General features: G+C 41.1%; 1 protein-coding gene across 1 annotated transcript in view; it reads left to right on the plus strand.

Annotated features, from left to right (window-relative positions):
- LOC308071767 (FRAS1-related extracellular matrix protein 1-like) overlaps window positions 1-12,562 on the plus strand; it is a 172,272-nt gene that overhangs the window by 33,577 nt on the left and 126,133 nt on the right. The window contains 1 exon segment of the mRNA XM_080407695.1: window positions 1-12,562. This exon segment is cut by the window's left edge and continues 33,577 nt beyond it; it is cut by the window's right edge and continues 35,688 nt beyond it. The gene's annotated coding sequence lies outside the window, so the exon portion shown is untranslated.

The following is a 12,562-nucleotide window of genomic DNA, read 5'->3' on the forward strand; positions in this document are numbered from 1 at the left end:
TATGGCTTACACTTCTGTTGAGCAGTGGCACCGAAGGCAGAGAATATTATTATGGTAGGCAAGGTTTTGAACATTGAGTGCTAAGCAAGTGTCCCTTTAGATGTTGCCACATAGCTGGTTCAAGGTGTAGATTAAGCAATTAGCCCTTTCACATGGTTGCAGAATGCCCAAGTTGGTTGCTCCTGAGAAGTAGAAGCTTTTTTTCTAGCCACTCTCAACAATATCTCCCCCACCTTTCACTGGCAAAAGCAGCAATTAAAGTACTTTGTCCTGTTCCCATACCTTTTCCCACCTGGCTTTGCCCCTAACCCCACATTAGGAAGAGGAATGGAGAAGAAAGGATCTGAGTTCTGGGAAGTTTGAGTATGTAGGTTATGTATCCCTGGTCACTTGCAGCCACAGTGCAAATAGGAAAACTGAGTAAATACTGATTTTAACAATACTTTTAGGCACTTCTGCTTTAAATCACTTAAATCTCACTTTTGAGGACTTCTCTCTATAACCTTATTCATCTTTCACAAACAGCAACATTCCATAAAGCCCCACATGGGGCAGAGAGCTTTATATTTTAATAAACCTTCTTGAATTGATTTCTCCTGTGGGACACTAGGCCAGGAGTGCGTGTAAAGCAAGGCCAGAAAAAGACAGCAAAGCAAGACATCGCCAGCCAAACACGCAGAGCTTCAGTTCCCTCCCACGCTGCCAGCGCACAGGAGGCTTTACCTGCAAACACATGTTGCTACCTTATAGATAGCTGGTTGCTACCTTATAGGCAGGCTGGAGCTCCATGGACTTCCCTTTGAGGGGAAAATACGAAAAAAGCAGGGAAGGGAGTTGCTTCTTTTCTTCCTTCCTGTTTATCCTAGATCTCATTTAGCAAAATAAAAATCAATCAAAAAGAACTGTGGAGACAAAGTACTTGTGTTGTTTTCCAAAGTCTGCTAATTTTTAAATTTTACCTTGGATAAAGGAACCTCTTTGTTCAGAACAGTGCCTTTTCACCCAACCACTTCACTGCCTCATTTACCAACAGTAAATAAGATTTAGAATATATATTGTTTCTACTTTCCAGTTAGATGTGCTGAACTACACAGATATGGAAAAGGAGCACAGGGTTCAATTCCAGAAGGCACTTCATTAACAAAAATGACATATAACCCCCACACACAGTTGGCAGCAACCTGAAAAGGGTTAATGAAAGACCTATTTGCCTCCCCCATCTGTGAAAAAGTGCCAATCAAAAAACAGCTGCTATAAAAGGCTGCAGCCCAGCAGGAATAGGAGTAGTAGGTGGAGAGGTGTTGGAGAAGCAAGCTGTAGGAGGCTAGCCTGCCAAGGAGGGCTGGTGGAGCTGGGAGGGGTAGGAAGACTTGGTCTTTTGCTTGTTCAGTCCTGGCTTGGAAGCTGGAATAGAAGGTGGGTGTGGGGTCCCTGGTTTCCAGTGGGAAGGGGACTGAACTTTCAGGAATGTATGACTTTCTGGGTTTTGGGGAGTGATTCTAATGTTAACTGCTACCATGGAGAGTGGGGAAAGGGGAATGGGCTTGAAAGACCCTTCTCAAATATCTTCCTGCCCTCCATGGAAAAAAAAAAGTCAAAAGTGTTGAATGTGCCCCCCTCCCTCAAAAAAGATAAGTTTCATTTAAAAAATAAGTCTAATAACATATTTGTATCATTCTATCCTCGTTCCACAGAACTCATACTTGCTTCTTAATAATCCCATTCTCACTACTATATTTTGTGTATATTTGTGCTGTTGCTTGCTATGAATGTGCTGCAAATGAGTAATTTTAGAAAAAAAGGGGTGTTTGCTGGGTTAGGATTCAAGCTCAGTAACTTCCCCTTTCTCTCCACCCCTAGATGTGCCAGAGAAACAAAATATAAGCAGGGAGCTAGAACATGATGGGCCTTACCAGGGAGGAGGCAGGAGTGTGGCATCCGTACAGTCTTATGCTTCCTGTAAGACTTCTTTCCTCTGTGAGATTCCTTAGTTACTTCAGCCTTTATAATCTGTCTAGCGGGGACTGTACCCCTGTGGGTGTTGGTAAGTACAGGTATAATCCTGGGATCTCATTAAATTTAAAAAGCAGGTCTAGGGGAAAAAAAAAGGTCATTTAAATTAATATTAGCACAAAGGTGTGCACTGGAGTTGGGAAAGGAAAAACTTAAGGGAGTTGGAAAATGCCTTCAGCAAAATAAGATGTGATAAAAACAATGTGTCAGCTATCAAAGACATTGACTAGGAGCTGAAAATGGCAGTAGGAATACATTAATAAAATGAAAACAACAGCTTAAGGTGTTTAGTAGCTTGTGTCCTTCATATCTCTTGAAGAGAGGGAAAGATGATATGAGAGAATAGGGAATATTCCCCAGACTTGCTTATGTCGTTCTCCAACAAATCTGGTGTGGACTTTGTTAGTGATCTGTTTGTTTCTCAAGTGTTTAATTTTGTACTTATTAGCTTTACCTGTAAAATAGAAAGTGCAAGAAAGAGTGTGAGCCAAATGGCAGATCCCAAGGTACATTCATCGGTACGCTTCACTTCTGTGATTACAATTAAGCTTCCTGCATGTGACAGCACTGGGCTGGATGTTGTGGCTGCCCACTAACCCAGCAAAAACCAGGCAGCTCCCCTGCCTGCACGAAGGGTGAACCATTGAGACTGGAATGGGGAAAGGGATCCCCAGTGTTCCTTGCTGTTGTCCAAAGCTGTTTTCTGCTGGGAGTTGTGCTTGCTATGTTTGAGATGGGACTACTAGAGATGTTATTGTTGGTATAGATGCTTTAATTTAATCTGTCCTATATTATTTAGGTGTCTTTTTGGTGTTGTGATGTGAATCTGCTGCCTTGTGTGGGGTCCTTGCCTGTGACAACCATTCTTGTGCCAGACTTGCCTAAGGCACTTGGTGGTCTCTCAGGTCTGTGCTCAGGATCTTAGGGTGCCTGCAACCTGCCTTTGTTAGTGTGCCTCTGTGGAAAGGGAAACTTGCTGGAGGTTGTGATCCTGGAGGAAATGGGCCATCCTGGGCAAAGGAAGGATTTGTTCTTGAAGAAGAGTGACTCCATCCTATGACTTGAAATTGGGATTATTGATTCTTATTAAAGCCCTGTTTCTCTCCGGTGTTCAGGAAGAGGCAGGTTTAGAGTTTGCTAATGGAAATGAGTAGCAACCCTTGTTGAAGGAATATTTATTTCTGGTATGCAAAATTATCTCTGCTGTGCAGAATTTCCTCAGCTCTGTTACATGTTAAGGCTTTCCTTAGTGTCTCTCTTCTGTGTCAGCTCAATGCACTTTAGTACCATTTTATGGGTCTGCAATAGTTCACATTATTGAACATGGATTATTAATGGCCTGTGTATTCAGTTAAGAATATGGCAAAGGCCATCAACTTAGCTTTTTGTGAAGACTGGATGATGTATTAACAGTGATGGCAGCTGACAAACTGTGCTGTCTGAACTCTTGCTTTTTTTCCTCACCCTATCGTTTTGTCAGCTCACTCCAGGGAGTCCAGCTACCACATTTCCCCTACTCTTTTCAGTAGTCCATGCACCCTTTCCCTGTATTTTCTCATGACTCTACTTAACAACTTGCTTTGCAGCCTGTCTTGCTTTCCCTTCTTGCCAAGAAAGGAAAATGAACCACCTGAGGATGAGCAGGGATTTAGGAGTAGGAGTGGCCTCGGAGTGCAGGACCTCTGCTGCATGCTCCTTGGGTGCAGCCCTTGTTTTCAGCCTGGTCTTGTGCTGGCCATTCAGCTGTCTGGAAAAGAGGCAGCTTTGCCAGCTGAAGAGTTTGTTGGTAGTAAAATAAACCAATCTAGATCTCAAAAGCCACTCTTCATCAATTTTTGCTGTTCCATAATGTATGGAATCATAGTTCATTTAATCAAGTTAGTGTTATTGAAGCAAGCTAATCTCTCTGCACCATGCACAGCTTAAAATTGAACAGTGTCATGTTTAACAGTATTGGTGGTTCCTTCTGAAGCTTGGTATGCTATAGACACTGAAACTGAGAATCTTGCACATCCTGTAGCACAAGAGAAGAGTTGTTCATATGTGTACTTGGATGAATAGATTGGTCCCACGGTGTGTGGGATACTGGTGGCTTCACTATTGGGATGCCAGGATGCTACTTAATACAACTTGGCTCTGTAAGGTTTTAGATCTTCGGTTGTGCCCCATTTACAATAGCTTTGCTACACTACTTGTGTGGGGGTTATTTTTGTCCAGTCACATATCTGGAAATTTAAGTGGAAGGTAAGATAAGTGTGACTGTAGAAGCAGGGGGTGAATATGTGACAGAAATAGTGCCTGTGTTACTCCATCTGGGACCGCCATGGTGTTGGCTTCCTATGAATGAAAGTCCCTAGGATTATTGCTAGCTGCTGCTCCAGCAATTCTAAGAAGCTACTCAAGGAAATATCTTCATTATTCTGTGTTTGTCATGTCTCCACCTCCATCTTTTCAGCTGCTTGGGAAGTATTCTTGGACAAAACATGCTTGACAGGTGGGGGAAAAAAAATCAAGTAAAGGAAAATGCTGGCCTCTTCCAATGATGGAAGTGTTACAACATTGGCTGGGGCTCTAACATTGCCATGTTAGCCATATAGAAAAATGGCGTGGAAAGGAAAGCTTGAGTGTAGTTGGGAGTTCTCACAGTCCTGTTTTTGTGTTATTTGTGTTTGCGACAGTATCAGCTTTTTCCACATAAATACCCGGAAGGCAAAATTTCTTTTTTTTTCTGCAAAAGCTCCAATAAACAATCGTTTGGTGCCTGCTCTGCAAACTGACCCTCTTCCTGAGATAGAAATGTGAGGGCTTTGCTTGTTGTCAATGAGCCTGTCATGGTTTTCAACATGTTACTTTGCAAGAAATTCATTTCCAGTGATCAGCTTATAAACCTGCCATAAGGAAGTGTGTTTTCACACTAGTCTAGTGTACTTCTTGTTTTCAAACTCTCAGGGATGTAGAAATACACCAGATTTTTGGCAGCACATGGTTTAAAAATCAGCACCAACGTATCTATTGAACATCTCAAATGGGTAAAGGAAAGGGCAGGTTTCATCAGGGGTCAGTAAACAACGAACATCTGCCTTGCCAATCTTTTCCTTTACTACAGTTTTGTGCAGTCCCAAAAATCCTTCAGACATATGTTGAACAGAGTTTCAAAGCACCCAAGCCTCCTGCTTCTGTTAATATTTTGGCCAGTGCTTAACCCTATGTAGTTCAGTCAGGATTTTTTTTCTGACTGCAACTGAATCAGATTGGGTGGATTTGGCCAGTATTTCAGTCTGGGAAATGGAGGTTTCTGATTTCCAGCAGGTTAGATGTAGTATGGGCAGAAGCTCTCTAAGCCTCTTGTGCAGTTACCCAGGAAAAACAGATGAGTGAAGTACTAACTGATGTTCTTCACCCCTCTTTGTCAGATCTTGGCATGTGACACTTAGCATTAATGTGCTTATTACAGTACATCCCCAGTGCAATCTGTCCCAATTGGCCATAATAAATAGCTCCACAATGGTCTTCAGCCAAGTAAGTGTTTGACCTAATAATGCATCTTACGCTCTGCCTTGGAGCTCAGCGATGCCATGCTGTGTAGGATACAACAGTACTCTCTGAAGGTCGAGCTAAGCTAGTTTGCCAGTAAGAAATAGCCATCTGGTGACCCCTCACTTAAAGCATCAGCCTTCATTCCATAGATGCGCAGCCGGTGGAGTGCTAGCAGATGCGTTTAATTCTGAGTCTGGGTGTTGTGGTGGTGCATAGGGAGAGAAGTGATCCATAACAAAGCTCTGCTCCAGCCTGTGTGAGGCTTCATTGATAGACTGACACCCAGCAGCAAACAGCAGGTCAGCTCGCGGATCATGAGGAATAACTTACCCAGACTGCTCTGCTCTGTCAAAACATTGACAAACTGAAGCTTGTGAGTAGTCTTCAGGAATAGTCACGAGCAGAATCAATTAAGCTGCCCAACATGGACGTGTTTTCCTTTTAGTTTCTAAAACCCAGAAGGCCACCATCTCCTGGTCCAAGTTCGCAGGTAGAAAATGAAAGGGACCAAAAAGAGTATTGGAGCAGCTGGGACTTAAGCACAGTCCCAAGAGCATTTTTTGGTAGTGTTGCACCGTGTGCCATTCTGTTCAATCCTTACTTAATTTGACTGAAATGTTAAGTAGCACAAATAGCGACTCTGATCTTAGACAGAGGTGTCCACTAAGGGCTGAGCAGAAATTCATTGTTCCATTTAACTTCATTAGATATTCTGATTCTTAAAATATGTTTGACTGTGTCTGAATTGAAAGATGGTGCTCTAGATTAAATGAAAAAAAAAAAAAACAACCAACAACACCCCCCCAAAAAAACAAAACAAACAATTCCAAACCCCCTTTTCTTTATTTTAAATTAAAATCTGTATCAGGTGGGAAAGACTGTGCTGATGCACTACCTTTCATCCTGTACTCTGTAACTTGTCCAGAAGACTGTAGCTATATAACTACACTGTTCTGGTGATGTTTCTCACCTACTCTGCATGTTTTTAAGCAACTGCATGTTGTAGTAGGGTCACAGGTTTATGCTTTTTAGACCTATGTGTTGCTGCCAACACTGATGGAAAGGCAATTCTGTTCATGTCTTTGAAATGGAAAGAGAATTAGAAACGTTGCAGATGTAGTCGAGCAGCATGGCTGATCAGATACTGTTGGGGGGGAAAGCAACGAGTAGTCGAATTTTTGGATTATTTCCCCCCCCCTATAAAATGCAATTCTGTCAAACTGAGGAATTTCTGAAAACAAGCTGACTAGGCAAGTTTCACTCATTTGTATATTCCTTTTTGTGACAGAAGAAGAAATATTCTAGCAATGTCTAAATGTTTCTTTTGGACCTTTACAAATTAAGTGGTTAAATTTCAGCTGCCTGTACTGAACCTTAAGTCAAAATGCAAATGGCACAATCTCATGGAATATTTTGCAAGTATTTTTCTTGGAGAATGCGCATTTTTGGGGTTTAGCTTTTACTCTGAATAAATGAAACAAATAATGAAATCTTTCACGAAGCATAATATCTCCCTTTGTGGCTCTGGTAATAAAGTGTCGGTGAGATTTCCCCTTAAGATATAGAACAGGTCTTAAAATTATTTCAGTTTGGTGAAAAGAAGTATACTTTGAAAAATATTTGCTTACATTTAACTTCTATCATACACATGTCCAGCTTTCATCAAGAAGCCTTTCTGATATATAGTGACTTATCTCCACACCAGTCACAGGGCTAAATATGTAATAACCAACAATGTCTAGTTTGTGAGACAATTCTGTTAGCAAGCAAGTGAAGGCAAAAATCTTCTAAAGAATCCTGTACTCTTTGAGCAAGGAACCATTGCATTTATTCAGCTAACAACTCAGTAAAAACTACAAAGGCGTCACCCTAATAACCTCAGTTTTGCTAACTTTATTGTGATCAGAAACTAAAATAGTGCTTCTTACTGTTGTATTCTGGTCCCAAGTAGTTCTCTTCCAACAGTAGCTGGTTATGTCTGAGAGTGAAAAATATTCAAAGTCTTGCTTGAAACCAAGTGTTGTGTGCTCAAAATGAGTCAAAGCCCCTTGAATCCTCTGAAGGCTCAGTACTATGTGAACATGGATTCAGGATCTGAGTAAGAGTCAAGATGGTAAAATGTGGATTTTTCTTTCACACTAAAGCCTCTTTGAAGAAAGGATTCTCCCTGGCCACACGCAAATGCAAGTTTCTTTCAGATGCTATCATACAGCAGGGATGTGCACAGCCATTGTGGGTCCCAAGTTCCCATCATCTGATACTGATCGTCCCTTGATATCTGCCTGCAAAGTTAGAGACTTTATGCATTTTGATTAATCCTGGTACTCTGGGGCAGGGGTGTGTGAGGTGGTTTCTCCATGCATGTGAGTCAGGTATCTTTTCTTCCTTCGTTATTTGCAATGCAGAAACAAGACTAGAGGTAGACAGGCCAGTAACACAAAGTTTTTAGCAGGTCTGTAATACTGCCTTCATCACAACCAAGATCCAGCTGAACTTCATGTCAGTAGCAAGTCAGACACTTATTCAGGAATAGCCACCTACTCCTGGGGATGTTGTGTGGTACCACCCACAGCCCTTGATTGCAGGACATGAGCACAGCATCCTTCTGTTGCGCCTTTGTTGGATGATTGTGCAAGGATGCGTTGGTGCTGAGCTGAATGACCCTTTCACAGCTGTATTGCTCCACGCAAGGCTCTGTTATTACTGATTGCAAGGAATCATTGTTGCACTTAAAGGGTCGAAGGCTTAGGTATCCACTGTATAATTCTTGTAGTACTGTAGTGAGGGAGGCTTGTGTTAATGCCGCCTCATCTTGGAAGCCTTCAAAGCCTGTCAGTATGTCTGATAGTGTTTGGCACTTAGATATGACAGTGAATGGTAATTTGCAAATGCCTCAAATGGACAGAAAATAGTTTTCATTATTTTTACTTGATTAGGAGTAGTGTCAAGCACCCTGTAAGAGCTCAGATACTAACTCGGTCTGTGGTGTTCCCTAGCAGGTGGCTGTGAGTGGTACAGCATGTCCCATCCTTGGTGCAGGTCTTGAGAGGTTGGGTTCAATTGCTGGGCTCAGCACCGACCTTCTAGGTGACCTTGGGCGGAGGAAGCAGCTTGTTTATTGCCTTTTACAGAATGCTTTGAGAGTTACAGATGGAAATGCTATATAGAGGGAAGGCATGACTGATGTGTTGATGGGTGTTGGGGAAACATGGGTTGCAAAAGAACAAGTGGGTGTAACAAATTAGGAAGAGGAGCAGAAGAGTGGTGGGAGGGGGTAGGAAGGGGTAGTTTCTCTTCTCTGCTGCTGTGGGACCTGGGTGAGGATGTCTGGATGCCAACATACTCCTGCCCTTGGCACCAGGACTTCTGACAAATTGGCCAGTCTACTCTTGTGTTGGCTTTTGCTGCTTCTCTCTGCTGACCAAATGATGTACTTATCCTTTGAAGAAGCTGTAATTACAGAAGAGCCTGGCAGCACTTGCCTGTGGTGGTAATGGATATATCAGCATTTCCACAAAGTCCCTTGCGAGGGATTTACAGCTCTGCCATTAATATTAGCCACACAGTGGATGTATAAGCTGCTTGCCCAAAAGTATTAAAAAGTAGTTTAAAACAGCGTAGCCAATTTTTGTAGGCCTTGTCTAGAAGCAAACTCGCACTGGTTTGATAAAGAGTGATTTTTAATGTAGTTTGGTTAGAGTGTTTTTTTATTTGTATGTACTTGCTTGTATCTGTCTTGAGGGTGACTTTTTTCAGCATATTTTGATCTTAATAGACTAAAGCTGATGCAGAAATTCTGTAAGAATCCTCTTCGTGTGTAGCATCCCCTGTGCCGAACAGATCTGGTATCTACTGGGTTAAATAAAACAAGCTTCTGACCATACAAACGAGGATCCATGCACAGACCTGGCAAGTATTTAGTCAAACTGGTTTTGAATATCACTGCAGCTAAAATGCTGTAGATTGTGCACAGCCACAGCCTAAAACTGAAGACAGGAGAAATATTTAGACTCCAGCTATGTTATTACTATCATGATACTAAAACTGAGAGGAAATATCAGAACCACACAGCTCAGTTTAACACAGACCAGCACAAATGCCCTTTTATCTTCTCCCATCTTCTTCATTACATTGGGTAGGCATAAAAAAAACATTTGTCTTCTATATATGTGAGCTAAAAATTACATGCATGCTTACTGAAATAAACAAAAGCTTTGAATGTCAGAGGTAAAGCTGAAGGCTTTTTCCAATGGATGATCTTCAGTATCAGGAATTCATGGTTCAAAAGGCACTTTCCTCTGGTAACAGAGTCTGAGGCAGTGTTAATATGTATGGTTTTTCCCACTCTGAGAAAATACCTCTGGCAGGACTAAGGGTGGGGGTGGGGGTGTGAGCAAGGAGGATACTTTAGTGTGGAGATTTCCCTACAAGTAAGGAATATGAAGCAATACAGGAGGCCTCGTACTGTCATCAAAGCAGGACTCCTTAAAAATGAAGTCAGATCCTGGGATGTCCATAGCATGGTGGACTGACCCTGGGCTGGTGCTTGGACACTTTCTCAGTACTTTTTTTTTCTTTTGATGTTTTACATGCTTTGCAATCCCTTTGCCTATTTATGGCTTCAGAGTGGAAGTTCTTCTGCACAAGGACTTTCAGAGTGGAAGTTCTTCTGCACAAGGACTGTCCCTTCTCTGCTTCTGTAGCGCAAGTGCAATGGGTTCCATCGGTCACTTTGCTCATCGCTAATATTAACATTTGTTATTACTGATATTGCCACCACTTAACAAATTTGATTAGAAAATGGAGAACAGCATTCCAAGAAAGCCTAACAGACCCTCTTGGTCAGCTCTTAAGACCCAACTTGATTTGTGGTTTTTTTTTTCTTCTGTTTTTGAAGACAACCTATGTTAGGAGTTTAAGAAAACAGAAAGCTGTCTGTCTAGGAACATTATGTGGGATATGCACTATGTTGAAAACCAGAGTGCATGAATCCACATTTAACTTTTTTTTTTTTTAGCCTGTAAAGGTATGCTTTCCTCCTGAATGTAAGGATTATTTTTTTTTTTCCACTTAGGAGAAAAAAAATACCGAAGGCTTATATTAGGATGATAAATAAGCTTAAAAATTCTTGTACCTCTGTGAGCTATAGCTGTAACCTTTCTCCTCCCAAGAAGCTCCTAGTGATAAGCAGTAGTGCTAATGAACAGCTGGAGAAGTGTTCTGCTTTTCTCTTTAATATGGCACAAACATTACAATGAAAACTGAAATAACACTTAAATACAGAATTTATGGAAGTGGCTTCATGCTAAAATTCAGAATTTAATAACACCGCTGCTTATGCTACTATTATGATAAATATTGGCAAGTTTCAAAGTGCTGTTAAATATAACAATGCTAGTATCTACATGAGTCAGTACATGTGAGCTACTGACTTCCTGAAGGGATGTGCTGAATAGTGTAACTAAATAGCAGAAATAATTGCATTTGTGCCCTCAAAGGTGGTCTGAAGGACTAGAGAGGAGAAACTTTATCATGGAGATCCCAGAAAGGAAATGTGGGGGATATGTTAAACCCTTGTGATGATGTGTGGAACCCTTGCGGTGATGTTCCAGCCATCTAACTACACCAGTCTTCAGAGGAAGATGTCAGTTTGGCCAGGAGGCAGGAGCTGGTACATTGCAAGCTTCCAAAAAGAGAAGCTTTTATTAATTTTATCTGGGTTTTGCACTTTGTGTGTGGAAGTTCCTTACATGCCCATGAAAATAATCCTGGCACTTCAGCTTCAACTTGTCAGGCAAAGTGGTAGAGGTCCCCATGGAGCTTGTTTCTGTAAGACTAGAACTGGGGGTGCTGTTTGGTTGAGTGCACACAACTTAATATACAGGAGGATGTTTCTGAGAAGTCAGTCTAACGTTTTAGTTATAACTGAGTAATATTGTAGACTTGTAAGACACTCAACTCATTCCGTATTTAATACTTTCAGAATTAATAACTGATTCAGCTTGGGACATGATGAATGTCCATGTCAAAGTCTAATCATATCTGGCTTTTGTTCCAGCATATTCCAGAGACAAAACATTCTTTTATGACTCTCCTAGTCTATGCATTTTTTAAAACACAGAATAAAAACTCTTGGCAGCAATCCAGTCACTAGAATGATATTCATTCCAGGAATATTTTTAAGACTACTGCTTGCTGTTCATCCTCCTGGTATTCTTCAGTTCCTTGTTCTTCTCTTTACAATTGAGACATCCTTCCCAAGCCCCGCCCCCCCCCCCCCCCCCTTAAAAAAAATAATTATATGGTTTCAGCTTGCTTTAGAAAGAAGACTTAAATTCTAATGATAAAAGCTATTTATTTACCTGTATTTATTCACAAGCCATCACAGTCCTTTAAACTTCACAAAGCAAGTTTGAAGAAAGCTATAAAATCAGAATATGATTATGTATTTGAATCTTCATCCCTTATGAGATACTCACTGAGCTACTACTGCTTCCATTTCTATAGAGAAAAACTTTATCATCTGAAGCTCCAGAAATGGAAAAGAACAACTTTTTTTTCCTGATGATACTCAAGCGTGAATAACTGGTCATTTGTCTACCCTGCCTATGCTTGGAGATGTAACACCGAGCTAATAGAGCAACTGCAGTGTAAGATACTCTGAAATGTCTCAGAAATAACTTCAGAGGTAGTATGTGCACTAGTGAATACTTGGTATGTCTAGCATGACCTAGAGAATCTGGCCTACAGCAAAAGAGGAGTCCAATAGAATCCATCTACTTTGGAGATACTATGACTTACAAAAATAAGCCCGTGCATTTACTTTTGGTCATAAAATTAATGACATTTGAATAACGATGCTTGGAAAAAGATAATTTGATATTAACAAAATGTGCACTCCTTGAAGTTGTTTCCATTATTGATTGCTGGATTATGGCATTTGCAATAACTCAGAAATTTCAAAATGTTTTGAAGTAGCCTTTTCATTTTCATATAGAGATTGCAGAGGTGC

This window comes from Falco punctatus (genome assembly GCF_963210335.1).
Source record: "Falco punctatus genome assembly, chromosome: 11".
Classification (NCBI taxonomy): Eukaryota; Metazoa; Chordata; class Aves; order Falconiformes; family Falconidae; genus Falco; species Falco punctatus.